This window comes from Dasypus novemcinctus, chromosome X, assembly GCF_030445035.2.
Source record: "Dasypus novemcinctus isolate mDasNov1 chromosome X, mDasNov1.1.hap2, whole genome shotgun sequence".
Lineage (NCBI taxonomy): Eukaryota > Metazoa > Chordata > Mammalia > Cingulata > Dasypodidae > Dasypus > Dasypus novemcinctus.
The window spans coordinates 23,850,117-23,864,094 of NC_080704.1; the positions used below are offsets into that span (position 1 = coordinate 23,850,117).

The following is a 13,978-nucleotide window of genomic DNA, read 5'->3' on the forward strand; positions in this document are numbered from 1 at the left end:
AAGACAGGGGGTGAGTCCGGTGGAGGAACACAGCCATTTTGTACTATTAGGGGGTATTAGAAATTTTTCGTTTGGCTGAGGGTTGGCAGTAATATTGCAAAGGGTGTGCATGTATGGGGCAATAGAGCCTCCGATCTTAGTGATACAAAGCCCGCTCTGGGAGACAAGCTGGACTGTGAGTCCAATCTTCGTTTGGTTCCAATTACAGGAGGCGGGATTGTTGTCTGTAGAGGTGTTGTAAGGGGCGTTGGTGGCTATAGCCTCATAGTAGGGTAATGCGGAGGAGAAACACAACCAGCAATTTTGGGTAAGGTTGGGAATGGAAGAGTTTAAAGAGAGGAATGTGGCGTTAAGGAGGGCTAAGAGTGGGTTGCGCAGTTGCAGTGAGGATGTGTTGGGGGAGGAAGCATTGGAGGAGGCATTAGAATGAGAAACATTGGAATGTGAGCTATTTGGTGGCAGGGGCGTAAGGGCAGCCAAGAGGGGATTGAGAACCGAGTTGGGGCCAACTGGAATTGAGGACGGCGAGGAGGAGGCTTGGTTTTTCTTTATAATGAAAAAGGAGCCATAGTCATAACCAGACATGTAGAGTCGTATTCCCCATGTGCAGCCATGAAGCCATTGAACGTCATTGGGATTTCTTACCAGTAGGGTGATGTTAGGCCATCGGGGATTGACTATGGAAAGGTGAGGGTCATTGTTAGGGGCCCCGGTCCATCCAAATGCCATAGACTCGCACCCCCAATGGGGACAGTAATAGTGTGCGGGATTGTGGCAGGAACGTGAGGAGGAATCTGATGAAGAAGAGCAGATGTAGTAGCCTGATATGAGGTTGTTTTTTGCATTAGTGATATGTGGGTCGGAAGGATCACTACTCCCTTACACCCAAGTCCAACAGTCGGTTCCATTGTTGTCGATGCCTGGGACGCCGCAATTTCTCGGGTAAAGAGTATTTTTTCGGTATAGGTTGAAGCCCATACCAGAGAGGCAACAGGCGTGCAGACAGAAGGATGGGGCGCCTGAAGTGACGTTGTAACGAAGGATAATTTCTTGTTGCCAGAGGCTTAATGTCCAATTGAAAGGTTGGTGGCTTGGATTGGTGAGTGTGGGGGAGGGGAAGAGGACAAAGAGGGAGATAATTTTAAACGGGGATAGGTTTGGAGAGGTCATTATGAGCTAAAGTGGATGAGTGTAGTATATATGGCAACAATAGATAGGAAAGCAGCAGCGAGGAAGAGTCGTTGCCCGAGGTTCCAATCTTTTGGGGCAATGGTGGCTAGGCCGATAGCAAAGAGTATTGCTAATAAAGCAATAGTTATAAGGAAAAAATGGTGACTCATTTGAAGGGCAGATACTTAAGGCAGAGGTGTTGTTGGAAGCTGTTCGGTTGAGATAAAGTATCTTCTCAAGGCAGAGTCGGGAGGGCTGGGCCAGGCACGCTTGGTTGAGATGATGAAATATCTTCTTGATGTGGATTACAGTGGTGGCAGGAGTCCCTTTTTTGATTGTTGGATGAGCGGTTTCGATGTTTTCAGTTAGACGTTCAACTGGTGGTTTCCCGCTGCCACGGGTCGGACTGTTCCCCTTTTCTGCTGCTGAAGTGTGGCCTTTGCTTCGGCCGAGGTGTCGAGAGCACTCTCCTCTGTTGGCGAAGTGGCGTTCCTGTCCTGGCATGGTCACTCGTGGCCCCACATTGGGCCAGTCTGTCCCGGCCCGCAGGACACTAACGAGGGCTCGAGTACCTGCCAGGGAGGAATGGTGGGACAAGAGACACGAAGAATGACAGCAAGACAGTGTTCTGATCAAGCTGCAAAATTTTATTGAAGGGGTCGGGCATATATACTCTAGGGAGGAGGAGGGGTGGTGAGCAAAGACAAGTGGTGACTTGGGATTGGTTGCTACAGTTGCTAGGGAGGAAGGTGAATGCCTAAAGAGGGGATTGGCAGAAAGTTCTCGTCTGGTATGCAGAGTTTCGCGCCTTGTGCCTGCGCACAGCTGTATTTGCCTGGGCTGTTGCAGGAAGCGGAGAACAAAGAAGCAGGGAGGAAGAAGAATAAGGAAATGACAGAGCAGATTTGTGAACTCCGCCATGTTGCAGAGGACTGTGGTTAGGTTTCACAGCAAGTGGCTCTCTACAATAAATTTTACAGAGAAGGAAAAACTTTTGTCCTGGTACTAAGACCAGGACCATGGACAGGAAAGATGCTTCATTCCCTATCTGAGGAATACAGTCACTCTTGTCTACTTTTCAAATGCAGGATAGTTTTTAGCAATTTCTGGTGGGATGTGTACCAGCTAGGGTTCCAGCCAGAAACAGAATTGTTCCCTTATGATTTAATGAAGATATTTTAATAAAGGGCTACTTATAGATACATGGGTAGGGTTAAGGGAAACAACATGGAAATTTGAGGCACCCAGAGATGATTCACAGTCATAAGACATTACCATTACTAGGACTGAAGCAGCAAGGGGTGGAAATAATGTTACAGAAACCAGTAAGAGCTGGAACTATGGAGGAGGGGACACCAGTAGAAGCTGTAGTTATGGAGAGACTCAACCACAACCAGAACCAAAGCATGAAGGAGGGTAGAACAGGGAAGAGATCTCTCTCTCTCTCATGGCTTGTGATCTCATGCTGGTGCTTCCCATTAGCTGAATCACCTAGAAGCAAACTCAGGAACTAGTTAACTCAGTACTTATTCAAAATTGTTTGTTCAATGATTATCTTTTAATTCCCATTTCAGGTTTCTTACTCTCAAGGGGATGTGGTCTAGAAATGTTTGGTGATGACCACACAATCTGTAAATAAGGGAGTCCATATGCCACTTTGAAGAGAAAAATGATGCATGTGGTCATATTTATTAGAATTCCAAAGCTATAAAACATTAATTCAGCCCCTACTATATGGTGCAGACAGAAAGTCTCAGATCTCATGGATCTTATACAATATAAAAATGTCCAGAGACATGCTCAATAAAAGGAAAAAAGGATGTAGATACTATATGCAGGATATAGAAGTTTGCCTATGTGTCTGGGATATGTATATGTGTGTGTACGTGTGTGTGTATGTATCTATAGTGATTCTATAGTGAATATGCATACATGTGTATATGTGTGCTGGGTATGCTCCATTTGTACCCCCCCACACACAAGATTCAATCTTCATTCTTCTCTACCTGCTCTCTGTTCTGGGAGAATGAACAGAATAAACTGTATTAATGGGTTTCCTCACCCTCTGGCTTCCTGTTTGGTTCAGACAATGGTAGGAGAACCAGTTGGAAATAAAGGGGCAGGAAAAGAGAGGGTAGGGTGTTTATTCCTCCAAATCCCCTTGTTGGGGGTCACAATGGGTTGACCACATCCTTAACTGAAAATCACAGTTTCTATTATTCAGTCCATCTTTCTCTCTAGGTTCCAGTTACTGCTCTCTCCCTTTGACCCTTCAGTGATGATAGCACCTTGCTGTGACGAGCTCTTGGGTACTCCATGAACCCTGTGATTTCCCTGTACCTTGCTTATGTATTGTAAATAGTACTTTCATTAAAATCTTTTCAGATTATCCAATTCGAGTGTGCCATATGTTTCAGCATGGATCCTGACTGAAACAACATACCTTGATAACTCACAAGGATTAATAGTGTTTTTTTCCCAGTCTACTGTAATATTCCATGCTTTAAAAATCATATTTGCTGGGTAATGATCTATTAGACTGTAAGGACTTCAAGAGCAGAGATAATGTCATACATATGGCTGTAAGATTTGCAGGCCTAAATAGCTCCTGGCCCACAGTTAGCACTCAACAATTATTCTGAGGAATTAAATAGAACTAAAACACAACAAGGCTTTTCCTAGGCTATGATCTTGAATGAATATGATATACATTATCTTAATCGTAACATAAAAATCATGTGCTTCTAAAGAATTTTAGGATGCTAACTTACTGAACATAATACCCATTTTAATGTCTTCTTCATGCAGAAATAGTGTTTAAGTGTATTATACAGTTTCCTGTATAATTACATTAATCAGAGAGTGCCTCTTCTGTTGGTTCTTTTGCTGTTGCCATGGTAGCAACCACATGTTTGTAAGTACAGAGCACACGTAGAACCCGCTCTTAATTACACATACAGCACTATATTTCAGAGAATACAGTAAATATGGAGGTCATAGAGTGCATGGAAAAGAGAGATGGTGAAAAAAGATTTGCTCTCGAACTTTTGTATCTCTTGTTTTTTCCTAAACCCTTTATTAGTATGTTCTGACTTCCTATTACCCTTTTTCTCTTTCACTGCAATTTAAAGACCTCTGCAGCCACCCACCAAATTATAATCCTCTGCTCCTGAAGTGACCCAGAACTGTTCCTGAAAAAACTGTCAGTAGGAAATTAAGTCCTGTCATAACAAAAATACAGTGGAAAGCAAGTGTCCACTGACAGTTTTCTAGGAAAACTTATATGGCCTTCTGTCTTTTCTAATCTTATGGCAAAGCATCAAGTCTTTCCTTTCAAAGTATTCCTTGCATTACTAAAAATTCTCATGTGTGCTTAAATACCTTGCTTCACTATGCAATGTGGCTAATAGCTGTTGCCACTCACAAGGATATTGCCAAGATTAGCCAATTATTCCACATTATAAAAATAAACCTAAAGGCATAACAGCAAGGCTAAAATGAATTTTCCAATCAAAAGCTTTTCATTAAATCAAGACTAAATAATACCTTCTCTTTCTCTCCCTCTACTTTTTAGATATTATTTAAGGAAGATAATAGTACATTCTTAACAGAAATGAGAGATGGTCTTTACTCAGTTCTAACTAAGTCTTTCCAAAGAAGAGCCATGTGGCAATTCTAGCTAGTTGAAAATTTTCATTTTAAATAGTTTCATAGTTTAATCACATAGTTTGGCATGTCTTTTGTCCAAAAAAAGTTAATCTTTCATTGTCAATGAATTTTCTATTGTTCAGCAACACAAGATGGTGTGGTATAGGCAGAGGGATAGACACATAGATCAATGGAATAGAATAGAAAACCTAGAAATAGACCTACATCAGTATGTTCAACTGATTTTTGACAAAGGTGCAAAAGAAAAGCAATTTGAGGAGAAAGGATAGACTTTTCAAAAAATGGTGCTGGAGCAACTGGACAGAAAATGGAAAGCACAAAGAACATGTAGACCTAATCCTCACACCTTATAGAAAAATTAACTCAAAATGGATAATGGACTTAAAATGTAAAATATGACGTTATAAAACTTTTAGGAAAAAAACATGGGAGAAAATTTTCTAGATCATGGGCAAGTCAAAGGGATTTTAGACTTGGCACCAAAAGCACAATTCATAAAACAAGAAACTTGAAAAACTGGACATTATCACATCACACCAAGCACATAAAAAGATGTTCAACATTATTAACTATCAGGTAAATGAAAGTTAAGACTATAATGAGATGTTACTATACATACCTATCAGACCGACTAAAATAAAAAATAATGACACCAAAATGCTGGTGAAAATGTAGAGAAACTGGATTACTCATACATTCCTGGTGAGAATGTAAAATGGTACAGCCACTCTGGAAGACATTTTGGCAATTTCTCTAAAAAGTAAATATGCAGTTACTATGCAACCCAGCAATTGAATTTGTGGGCATTTCTCTCAGAGAAATGAAAACTTACATTCATGCAAAAACTGTACACAAACATTCATAACAGATTTATTATAATGGCCAACAATTTGAAACAACCTACATGTCACTCAAAAGGTAAATGGTTAACTAAATTACAGTTTTGTTTGTTCCTATATAAAGGAAAGCAATATTGATACACAAAACAACTTGGATGAATTTCTAGATAATTATGCCAAGTGAAAGAAGCCAGTCCCCAAAGGTCATATATGGTATGATTCCATTTATATAACATTTTAAAATGACAAAATTAAAGAAGTAGAAAACAGATTAATGGTTACCAAAGGTGAGGGGTGGGGGGTTGGGAAGAGATGGGCAAAAAGAGGGATCTTTGTAGTGATGGAATTGTTCTGTATTTTGACTGTTGTAGTAGATACAGGAACATATGTGAGGAAGTTTTAGAGAACTACACACACACACACACACACACACAAGAATATAGATAAAATGGGAAAAGTGAATCAGATTGGTGGGTTGTATGTCAATATCCTGGTTGTGATATTGTACTATATAGTTTGGCAAAATGTTACCATTTGGGGAAACTGGGTAAAGGATAGCTCTATAATATTCTTATAATTGCATGTCAATTTATATTTATCTCAATAAAAATTTCAATTTAAAATGTCTGCACAGAACTCATTGAGAACAAGCAGGAAGTAATTAGGCATTGGTTTATCCTGACTCAGAGACCTGTATTTTTGTCAGTATAAATCTCTAACACTTTAAAAGTGTCTCATGTTACCACTTGTGTTTTCCCAGCACCTTTTCTATGAAGTGAACTGTACGTAAGGCTCTGAAAGATTTAATCTTTGAAGTACTACAATCTCCAAGTAGTAACATCAGAAAGAGAAATATTTTCAAGTATCTTTTCAGAGCAAAAAGTAAAGAATCATGTTGGTAATACAGTGGCGAACACAGCTGCTTTCCAGAGTAGAAAGTAAAGAAGTTAAGGATCTAAGTCAATGGCCCATATTCTCTTAGCAAAACATTGAACTTTCAAGGAACAAAATATTATGTAGCAGTTCTAAGAGAATTTTTTCTTTTTATTTCTCTTTTTTTCTAATATAATTTGAGTTGGTGGTTAAAATTTAGGAAAAGAAAGATAAAGAACAAAAGAAGAAAAGAGGCAGTAGACTCTGGATTCTGAAATCTAGTTCTCAGTTTGATACTATCTGTGCGAACTTGGGCACAACTATTCAACATTTCACACCTTAATATCCCGGAAAAAATGAAGACATTAGATCAAACTGTAAGGTCCCTTCCAGCTTGAAAATATTTTTATGATTTTAAGAAATTTAAAATGTTGATAAAGGTATAGTTGATAATGTTTCATCCCATTCCTTCATTAGACTTAATTTAATAAGGTTTTCCACTGTGACTTCAATTGACAATCCAAGCATTCCCTTCAGCTGTGTAAATGATGCCCCTCATTCCAGCATGACTCTTCAGGTTTCATTATCCAGTCTCTAATTGCTAATTAACTTGAAGCAGTTCTCCAATATGGGCTCCATTACAACTCATATAGAACTGCATCTGTCTACTTCAGATTTTCTCCTTAAAAACTTTTTCAGACACATGGAGTGTCATTTTTTTCTGCTATTCCTTTTTGTTTTGTTTTGGTTTGGTTTTTTGTTTTGTCTATTTATTTTTTTAATATTACATTAAAATAATATTAGGTCCCCACCTCCTTCACCCCACTCCTCCCCCCATAGCAACAATCTCCTCCATCACCATGAGACATTCATTGCATTTGGTGAATACATCTCTGAGCAACGCTGCACCTCATGGTCAATGGTCCACATCATAGCCCACACTCTCCCATGTTCCATCCAGTGGGCCATGAGAGGACATATAATGTCCGGTAACTGTCACTGCAGCACCACCCAGGACAACTCCAAGTCCTGAAAACGCCTCCACATCTCATCTCTTCCTCCCATTCCCCACACCCAGCAGCCACCATGGCCACTTTCTCCATATCAATGCCACATTTTCTTTGATTATTAATCACAATAGTTCATGAATAGAATATCAGTAAGTCCACTCTAATCCATACTCTATTCCTCCATCCTGTGGACCTTGGAATGGTTGTGTCCACTCCACATCTATATCAAGAGGGGGCTTAGATTCTCTTTCCTTTGGAAATCCTCTTCTTTAAAATGAATTTTAAAGTGGGCGAGACTGGAGGGTATCTAATCATACAGCAGTTTCAAGACTTCTTAGCTGTTAGCACTTTTGGAGGCTCTTGCCCAATATTCTTCTAGGGCTCAGTTCTCATATTCTCAAGATGAGTTACCCTAGATACATGTGACTTTTTCTTTATTAGAGCAATCAGTCCTTTGAGAAAATCAAGACTAGGTAAACTTCCTCATCTGACCTGATCCCCACCCCCTGCCAGAAATAATAAGTAACTCTACTGAATCTGCTAGTCAGAAACTCTTCCCTAAGGGGCACAGCTGGCCACCCACTACCAATCCATATGTGGTGTCTTCCTTCATGATGTAATGGGTTACCTACTATGGAGCTAGTATGCTGTATTAGTCAGGGTTTTAATACAATAGTGCCGCTTAACAAACAGCTCCTGAATTTCAGTGGCTTGCAACCACAAATACTTATTTCTACCTCACAGGTCTGTAGGTCAGCTGACAGTCAAATGGATTTGGCTGGGTTCATCTGGCAGTTCCTGAAAATGGTTGACTGCATGTTTATTTTTCACATATCTTCATTCTGGGACTAGAAACTGTTCAGGAGGTCATGATCATCTCATGTGAGAGGATAGGTTTCAAGAAACTGGCAGAAACTTTCTATGTTTGAAGGCCTATACTCAAAACTGGAGAAGTCTCAATTCTGTCCACACATTTCATTGGCCAAAGCAAATCACATGCCCAAGACAAACATGAAGGGTTGAAAAAATACCAGATGCAGTATTCATGAAAAGGGCAGAGAGGGAAAGAATTGTAAACAAATAATACCATCTATCACTTCTGCTTACTACTTCATAAAGAAAAAAGTAAATGCAACTAGCACTATCCCAATATTGGTTGAAGGCATTTTATTATTTCATCTTCCTGTTGGGAGAATGAGAATCTGTGTCCTGGAAACCTTCCCTCAGTTCCAGTGATCACCTCACTTTTTCTCCCTGAGTAGATCCAAATGACCTCATATCAAACACCCCATGGTGGCATCTCAGAGTTGCTTCCAAGGTATAATATGGGAAATTATTCAAAGTAGCCTTTCTGCACCCCTAATTACTTTCTCTCTCTCTCTTTCTCTCTCCCTCCCCATCTCCATCTCTCCCTCACCCTGAGATTTTTTAAATGAAGTGACTTGCCCAAGAACAGAGAATGTTAAACATAGCACAAATCTTTGTCTAATGCTGATTCCCTACATCTGGGGTTGACTAACAACACTCACCAGAATCAGAGCCTCTAATAAGGATTATTTTGAAAATCCAAGGAGGAAATTTTAATTTTCACAATGATTTGGGGTGATACTGGCATTTGGTGGGGCAGGAATGGTAGACATCCTACACTGAGCAGGACACTGACATACAACAAACAACTGTTCTATATGTCACATGAGTTTCTAATGTCTTACCAGACAATCATGTAGAAGAAAATCCCATTTATAAGTTTTTATACCTAGAACCTAACTCCATGTCACACTGGTGTTTTTTTTTTTTTGCAAGGTGCTAATTTATACTGAATTTTCTAGAAATGCATGCAGTGCATAAGTCAAAGAAAGACTATTTTGTTTCATGAATTTTGGTTAGAACTTTGTCAAGAGACAATTACCTTTCAGGAAAATCATATCTCCAAGGCAATGTTGCATATGTATTTAAGTAACCAATACAACACACATGCATCAATCTGCATCTGTAAATGCCACAATCACACTGATTATAAGAATGGGTGCAAGCAATGGACATTATGTCTTTAAGTGAAGTCATGCCTAAGCACATATTGAAGCACATATTATGAATTACATATTAATATGTAATTTATTATATGGAGCAAAACACATTACAAATTACAAAACACATTGCTGAAACATATTTATTACAAATTAATTTCCTTATAGTTCTCCTTTATATTACAATTTGGATATAAAGCGACAAAAGCTTTTTCAAAACTTGTACGTATAAGTAGGTTATAGTATATATGATTTCATTTCAGTGTAGTAAAGATGGCCTCACAAAATTATTTTTTATAAAATATTTTTACGTCTTTGCCTGGAATTTATGCCTTAGTCACAATTTATAAGTAGGAATTATGCTTTTTTAACAGATGATCTTACATGTAAATAACCAAAAGTACAAGAAGAATTGAAAGTGTGCCTATCACTTGGGGTTCCTATATAATGGCATGTTCAGGAAGCAAAAAACCAGGGGTTGATAAAAGCATCACTATCCTGGCTGTACAGTAGAATCATGTAGAGAGATTAAATATATATATACGAGTGGCTCATATTGAACTAATCTGTGGAGTGGCTTAGGTATTGGGAGATTTTAAAGCTTCCCAAGGGATTTCAAGTTACAGCCAAGGTTGAGATCTAATGCATTCAATACAACCTAGAACTCAGCTCTATTACTAATCACATTTAACTGAATATTTAAAGTAAATTATTTGAAAGACACTTTTCTCCAAACAAAAAGCAATTCTGTCAGCATAATAAAATATTCTTCACAGTATGATAACATTTAATTTCTTCCTGACTATCAATAATAACTCATTTTATCAAGATGGTTTAAGTCACGGAACTACAATATACAATATATTTCTTTCTACCCTAGTTTGGAAAAATGTGACATGGATATATTTAATTAAATGCAATAAAACAGGTACTTCAGATTGTCAGTGAATTGCTAAAGTTCCATTATTATGCAATAACTGTAAGTACACGTGGTTATAACTGCTAAAATTTTTATGGATATATTTAATGCTGAGAGCTCAGGCAGGGTTAGACAGGACAGCAGATGGTATCATGGCTTTCCTAAAACTGCTTAGATTACTGAGACAATAATAAAGCAATTTTAGCTAATACCTACTCTCCAGTTCATTGTACTCACCCAGGACGACTAACAAAAGGAGGATGATGAACAATTCCTGTCCCAATTAAACAGAGAGTATCTACAACTGCAAGCAAGACAGTTCCATTCATCTGCCCCATGGGATCTAAGTCCCCTCTCAATCAGAAACAGAGTGGGCATCACCACCCCAAAATCCTCAAGATTGAGGAATGAACAAACATAAGGGGGAATGTATCTAAGGATAATAAGTAGGCTTATTATTCTAGCAATGGAAGAATGTATAACATTGATATAAAGGCAGTGGTCCCCAGAGGTTCTGAGGGGAGAGGGAAGAATAGGTATAGTAACATGGGGCATTTTTGGGATATTGGAATTGTTCTGAATGACATTGCAATGATGGATACAGGCCATTATACATTTTGTCAAAACCTATAAAAATGTGCAGTGCAAAGTGTAATCTATAATGTAAACTGTTGACCATGATTGGTAGCAATGCTTCAATAAGTGCTCATCTATTGTAGCAAATGTACCACACTAATGAAAGATGTTGGGATGGTGGGAAAAGTGTGGGAGGGGGATAGGGTAGGGTATATGGGAATCCCCCTATATTTTTGATATATCATTTATATAACCTAAAGCTTCTTTAAAAGAAGAGAAAAAAGAAAAACATAATAAAGTAATTTTTTGGTTTTGCTTCATTATATAACTCTGTATTAGGTTAAAGTTTAGTAGTGTTAATAGATAAGCAAAATCTATTTTGTTTTAATTAAAACAAAGATCAGGTCAATTGAAGGAGTGAAATAGGTGTGATGGATGTGATTCCAATCCACTTAAGCCCTCATATACTCATTGAAAGCCAATTCTCTATAATTCCATGCTATTTATAATGTAATTTGAAACATGGAGCACTGGTATCACTTGGGAGCTTGTCAGAAATGCAGAATCTCAGATGCCACCCAAACCTAAAAAATTTGCATGACCACCTTGCCAAATTTTCTGAATTTGTCAAGTTACCAAAAGCATGGTAGAAGGTATAGTCTTTCTGAATAAATTTAATTAATATATTCAATAACTATAATCTTCTGAGAATGTTCAGTTTGTCAAAAGCACAGTCTTCTTATGAACGTATTTTTATGAACGTATTTATAAGGAAGATAATTATGAATAATATGAAATAATATTTTAAAATATATTCTCAAATATATATTAATAAAGGATATATTTGTGAGTACAATCATTTAAAATATATTCTAAGTTATTGAATACAAACCATATATTTTGATAAATTGCTAAATTTGCAAATTGGTCATTTAGTGAAACAAACATTTGATGAATTAACTTTAGGCAAAACGGCATTTGGTAAACTGATTCACCTGAATAAACGGGTTAATATTCAGGCAATAGTAAGTATGTGTAACAGCAGACCTAGGTTTGAATACTAGGTCCACTCCCTGTATGACCTTGGTTAAGTAATTTAACTCTCTAAGATTCGTTTCTCTAGTCCATAGGGTTGTTGTAAAAATAATACAAAGGGGATACCCAAGATAGGTACAAAGCAGGAAGCTCTAATAATCAAATTGTACATAGGGCAGTTAATAATCAGTCAGGATCTGTCTGGGTCAACTGCTGGGGAGATTCCAGAGATCAGAAGACCACAGTGCATAATCTAGGGAAGAGCAGGAAGAGGAGATTGATAATCTGTGGTGAATATTCCTGAGTAGATTCCTTCACCTCTCAGAGGCAGTTGCCCATCCCCCACTTGCGAAGTGGGCTACCTCCAGATCTACTCCCTGGCTGGAAGCAGAATTTCCCTTTTCCCAAAGCAGGGGAGGGATAGTGGTCTGGTACTAACTACTGTAGTTGATTGCAAATTCGGCTAACTAGAGTCCAATCTTGAGCACAACTGAGGTTCAAACCTTCCCAAGCCCCCAAGAAGCCAGCAGCATTTGTGCTGTCTCCACCCCCAGCAGGAGTGGAGGCAGGGGTGATTGGAAAGTACACTGGTCCTCCAGGATGGTAGGGATCAGATTCAGTGCACCCAGTTTGGAGAGCCACTGCTTAGGCCCTGAAACCCAGCAGGAGTGGCAATTGTGTGCAGTTTGAACACTTTCTTGGGGCAAAGCAGGCAGATTCACCAGATTCTCCTTAAAGGGCTGCTGCATACTGGGCCCCAAAGTCCCCCTGAAAGAAGAGAAAGCACTCACTCTCTTGTACTCATTGTTGGCAGATGCACCCCACCTACCTTAAAGGGTTGCTGCATACTTGGTGGTTCCAATGCCCCTTGGAAGGAGAGGAACCCCAAAATGGTCTGATCACTCTCTCAAGACTTTGCAGGCAGAGTTACCCCATCCATCTGAGGTGGGGGGGCAGCCAGAGGATGGCAGTTGATCATAGAACTCAGATCTCAGGGACTGGGAGCTGTGCAACAGTTTGATCCTGGGCAGACTGGTAACCTCAGCCTCAACCACACCCCACCAGGAGCTAATTCAGTTGAGAATTTAAGATACAGGAAAACCTCAGGGCAGTGGGGAACAACTGGATAGAGAGGGCTACCTGCTGGGTACCTTAGGAAAGCATGGATTGGGGGAGACTTCACAAAAAAGATTGGAGGCCTTCAGGGTCCCCTCTCTAGAGCATATTGGAAGTGATCTACACTCCTTTCATAGGTCCCCTGAGCCTGTTTTTTTCTGGGAAACCGGAGCTGGGAAGGTTGTCTTCAGGGGGACAATCCTGTCAAAATTAGCCCCCTAGGTAATAGCAGTGAGAGAAAACAAAAGTAGTACTAAAAATATACAGAGGCAAATAAAAAACAGAACAGACTAACATTCCCACAGGAGGAAAGGGGAAGCTTTAGTAAAAAGTCAACCAATAAGAAAGCCATAGGCTAAAGAGAGAAACTGAGCACAGAATAAACACATCAAAAAATTAAGATGCCAAGACACCAGCAAAAAATTACAAACCATACTAAGAAACAGGAAGATATGGCCCAGCCAAAGGAACAAATTAAACCTTCAGACCAAAGACAGGATTTGAGACAACCAATCATAGATATCCAAACAAATCTCCTTAATAAATTCAATGAAATGGCTAAAGAGATTAAGGGTATTAAGGAGACACTGGACACTGGACAAGAGAACTTCCAGGAAGATGGAAGATTAGAGAGGCAGGGGGATCATGTCTCTCCCAGAAGAAATAGAGGAGAGGCAGAACCTGTCTGGAAGGCTGCTCGGGGTCTCAGGACCCAGCTGTAAGTGAGATACCACCCAGAAGAGA

The 13,978-nt window shown here is 39.2% G+C and overlaps 1 pseudogene; it reads left to right on the forward strand.

Annotated features, from left to right (window-relative positions):
• Nucleotides 1-2,420: 2,420 nt before the first annotated feature.
• Nucleotides 2,421-13,978, forward strand: part of LOC101414302 (large ribosomal subunit protein eL15-like) — a 100,478-nt pseudogene continuing 88,920 nt past the window's right edge.